General features: G+C 38.3%; 1 long non-coding RNA gene across 1 annotated transcript; it reads left to right on the top strand.

Annotated features, from left to right (window-relative positions):
* Positions 1 to 939: 939 nt before the first annotated feature.
* LOC121800466 lies at positions 940 to 4,338 on the top strand. Its single transcript, XR_006050514.1, has 2 exons — positions 940 to 1,039; positions 4,073 to 4,338. It is a non-coding gene; the product is annotated as an uncharacterized LOC121800466 (long non-coding RNA).
* The last annotated feature ends 794 nt before the right edge of the window (positions 4,339 to 5,132 follow it).

Below are 5,132 nucleotides of genomic sequence, written 5' to 3'. Positions count from 1 at the left end.
CAAATAAACATTACTCAATTTTAATATAAAGAAATTTTCAGCATAATTTGAAACTCAAAAGAGATTATAATAAATTTTTAAGATTTTAAATAAATATGTAAATAAAATGGAGAAAGCATAACTATGTATTAAAAAATAACAAATAAGAACATAAATAATGCAGCGTGATGTTTAAATAAAACAGAACACATCTTTAGATATGTAACACCCGCCCTTTTTTATTTCCTAAGTCTTTTATAATACCGACTTGTTAGTATATTATTCACACCTAATCCTTGTTATCACGCATTCTGATCGAATATTATGTTTGAAGTATGGGCCAAGTGGTGAATGAAAATAGTTCTGTTAAAGTATTTAATTTTCTTATAGTCCGTTTGAGAAGACCGGATTACAAATGGAAGTTCAAAAACGTTTTACATCGAGTTCAATACTAGAATAAAAATAACGACACAACTTCTAACTCCGCGAGAGCCATGCACCGAAACGCGCACACCGGGCAGCCGCGCATGCTTACTCCGGGCAGTCCCGAGCAGCCCCGTTTCATGCCCTCCGGATCTTGCTTGATAATCGCGTTCTTGCGCTCCCGATACCTACACGAAAGAATAGAACACGTGTTAAATACACTTTATGACATCAAATCAAGATGATACTTTTGACGAAATCACATCACATCATGCACGATTCTCAAACGACGGCACACGGTTTCCAAACGACGGTCATACTTGATAGCTGTCATTTTAGGTGACAAGATGTAATATGCTTGCCATTTATGGTATAGTGAATGATTGAAATGACAACTTGCCTTATTTGGCAAAAAGTCCATAACCTATGGACAATGTATGATTGTCCATAGGTCATGACCATGTTTTTCCAACCACCCATTTCCTCTATAAATACTACACCTACTCCACCTCTGCTTCTTTTGTTCCACCACAAAAACACTACCATCAATATTTTTCTTCAAGTGAGGATTTAGAAAATTTTCAAGCAAAGGAGATGAAGTCTCTCATCACCGCATTCATTTCTTCTTTTCGTCAAGGTAGATTCTCCCAATAATTCTTTTGCTTCATAGCCATTTTCATACAACATTCAAAGCATGAACATTTAGAAATTCCCATGTCAAACACCATCTTTTGTATATGCCGTGAACTTAGGAAACTATCATGCTCGTGATCAAATTTCTAAAACAAACTTTCTTATGCAAATAGCCAAGAACTATATATATATTCTTTACCTAAGCAATCAAGAACTATGAACCCTTTTAGCTAAGTTAATAACGAGCATGAGATGGAAATGAGGACTTAGCTTGTAAGAGTACATCGATGAGCACCGAGCTACCAAATGGCGCCACCGCTGCATCGTCCAGGGCAGCCCGCTGCTGCTGCCGTCACGGCAGCCACACACGCACAGCACGCACGTCTCTGCCCTCACAGCCGCTGTCCGGCGACGCCCCGGACCAGCAGCTGGACTCGTGCGTCGGCGAGCTCGGTGCCTGTTTTAACCGGAGAGAAATGTGAGCGTGTATGTCCGTGTAGCATGTACATATGTTGTATGTGCAATAAGAAAGAAAAGGAAGAAAGAGAGATAGCGGACCTGCGGATGCGACTTGCGGGTTTCTTTGATTCAAGTTATATGGAAGAGATAACTGAAGCGGATGGATCAGCTAGCTAATGTCGTTGCTACTTGATCAAGTTGCTCTCACTCTCGCACCCCACCAGTGTAATTTATAAACTCCCAATTTTGCACTACTTTAACAGTAGAGCAGCAAGTTCGGGGTCGATCCCACGCACGCCACCAGTGTAATTTATAAACTCCCAATTTTGCACTACTTTAACAGTAGAGCAGCAAGTTCGGGGTCGATCCCACAGAGAAGCTCGTGTATCAAGTGTGTGAGTAGTGAATAGGGGTTTGGCTGCTACCACGCTTTAACTTTGGGAGTTTTTAACTACTGATTTTACTTTAGACAGAAAAGTAACTAACTACTTGCTCAAGGGAATTTTAACTACTGGGTCAATTGAATTTCAGACTGTAATGAAAATTAACTACTTAGAACAGTAAACATGATGACGAAAACAGAACAACTTCGATTTTATATTCAGAATCCAAACGAGTGCAGCGAACATCCGAAATACAAAAAGCTCGAAACTTTAACTATAAAGCAACTTGAAATTAAACTAAGCTAACACTTCGGAAAATATGAAAGCAAGTAAACCGAAAAGATCATCGGCAGGAAACTTGAGACAACGCTGACAGATATAGAGTGTTCTGTAGCGCTCCCTTCGGTCGCCCTTTTCTCTGACTAAGCATTACTTTATCTAAACTATCTAGAGGACTGGACTAAACTAGAGAACTAACTAAACTAAAGACGGAAAGTAAAAGATTCGATTTTCTTTTTTGTGGTGGCACATCCTCTATTTATAAGCTCGGCAACGACCTCCAGCTGGATAACGATCTTGGCAGGGAATATTCGCTCACGCTAAGAGTGGGCGACTCATCGATTCCTACGTGCTTTCCTTCTAGAATGACGACTCTTTTCAGTAACAGATTCATAACTCAGCTCCGTCCTTGCGTCTCATATATCAGTACGTGTCCCCTTCTAGAACGTTGTCCTTGATAACAGAATGATGCGCACCATCCAGCTCATTGCCTCACATGTCCTTCTTCTGGAAGCCAGTGGTCCCCTCCTTGACTGCTTGATTATCCCCTTGATCAACTCCCCCGCTTTCTGGCCTTTTTCGCCTATTGTACTTGCTTGATCAGTTTGGCCTTGTTGCCTTGGTCAAGCGGCATTTCTGCACATTTAACACTTGCCTTGCGCGATAAAACCGATTAAGTAGCGTACATTTTACCCCTAAACTGATGCATGAAATGGGCCTTATCAAGAGACGAGAAGTTTTACCTGGAACGGAGATCGACGCCGGAGGTCGAGAACTATGGCAGAGAAAGGGAGGGCGTGAGGCAGAGAGGAGAAATGGGAGGAGAGAGAAAAGAGAAAGAAAGAGAATTGAGACTGTCGCTCGCCAGCGACGCCAAGACCGGCCGAGAAAAAGAGAGAGTTAGGCGTGAGATTTAATTTGAGTTTTGGGTTCATCTTTGGGCATAATTATTAATGAATACTTGGGCTCTTCCTTTTCTTTTGTTGGGCAATTTCTTTAGAATTTATTAAATAGAAATGTTTGGGCCTTTTTTTATTTATTTTTATACCTAGTTTAATTTAAGTATGAGTTCAAGCATTGAATTTTGTTGGTTTTAATGATTTTTTTTGTTGTTCTGTAATTAAATTATTTGGAGTGACCAAATGATTAATTACTTTTAAAATAGAGATCAATAAGTTTTGACAGAATGAAATTATTTTGTTGGAACCTCGAACATAGGATGCATACCCATGTAGGATTATTGCTTGTCATGCACCTTAGGTTTCTTCTTCAGACAATGGAATCAATATCCTCTTTTAAGAAGGGCGTGTTCATAGAGTTTGATTTCCGAGGTCGAGCTTCTATAGAGTTTTATTTGGAAGCTTTGAGGAGAACTTTATATCCAACACATTAAGTGTGGATACAATGATCAAGTATATATGAAATGATCTTTTGTTTGATAAAATCGCACTTACTTTTTTTCAAATATTATCGTGCCATAAATGATTTTGTTTTATGATGCCTATTTGTTTGGCGATGTCAAATGAATGAATGGATGAAGGAAGGAAGGAAACAAATTTGGACTCCTATAGGACCAAGATCCTATTCGAGTTAGTGTACACAAAGGAATTGACCGTGTGTCATCGTAAGGGTTGGACGGTCAATGTGATCGTGGAAGGTGGCCACCTTCCCGACACATAATGAGCTATCAGATATGGCGGATTACTGGAATGAACTTGGTCTGATCAGACAAACTTTATGAAAATGAACTTAGTAAGCTCGGGCCTTTAAGAAAAACCTCTGAGTGTTAGGGTGATGGCATGATGATGATGATGATGATGATGATGATGATGATTTTTCTTATATATGTGTAACCTTAGGCAAGGTGTCCACTGAGTACCATGTACTCAGCCCTACATATATTTCTAAATGTGCAGGTTGAGCAGTGATGAAATGGTGGTTGGGTGGAGTTGGTGGTCGTCTCATCTCTTTTGTAGGATTTTCGTGGCATATGTCTTCATACATATGGCCATGTGTTTACAACTCCTTCCGTTGTGCACTATTGTAATATTATGTACTAGATGGATCATAAGAACAATGGTTAGTAACGAGTGACTTATGTTAAACACTCTTTGAAATTTCATGATTCTTTCGTTGTCTTGTGAACCTCATTTGTATTATTAAGAAGTACTTTTTGGTCTTATAGTATTTCTTTCACCCCCTTTCAATCCCCTCTTCTTAATCCCCTCCCCTAGTCACGATTTACCGAGCAATGTTATCCTTAGCAAGGCGCGGTCGTGACAAGATAATAGAACAATAAAATGTCAAAGCAACCCTAAATTGGGTTGCAGTATACTAAAAACATTCATAAATCTAACTGTGATTACATAAATTTACCATACGGGCCGTAGGTCCTTTATAAAAATAAAAATATTTATCACAAATATATAATTAATCGGGTTTAATCGGGTATTAGTAGGGTACCCTAATACGGGTTTCGGGTACCTTAAACCCAAAAAATCCTAGCATTAACTATCCAAACCCGTACCTGAACCCATAATTTCGAGTTTCGGGTACCCAAAACCCGTCGGGTATTGAGTCGGGATCGGGTATACCCGAAACCCGAGAACTAAATTTGCACCCCTACTTGAAATTAAAATTCAACATCATTCTTTATTTTTATTTTTTTGGAAAAATATCAATATATACTCCTTAGATATATCTGCAACAATATTTTACAAATTAAATAAAACATTATTATTACTGCTACTATATTTACAAAATTATTTTACAAGTCATCATATTGTTATCTAAGAGGCAGATGTTATTTTATATTCCATCAAAATAACACATATATCTACAATACGTTATATAGGGTCCTCTTATAATGCTTATATAACATCATAATTCTTAACTAACACTAAATCTACAAACATTAAATTTTGAGATGGGTGGATGAGATTAAAGCTCACAAATATTAATAAATAGTAGACAAAA

The sequence above is a fragment of the Salvia splendens genome, chromosome 4 (genome assembly GCF_004379255.2).
Source record: "Salvia splendens isolate huo1 chromosome 4, SspV2, whole genome shotgun sequence".
NCBI lineage: Eukaryota > Viridiplantae > Streptophyta > Magnoliopsida > Lamiales > Lamiaceae > Salvia > Salvia splendens.
The sequence above is the reverse complement of the archived record's forward strand: the minus strand, read 5'-3'. Positions and strand labels throughout refer to the sequence as shown.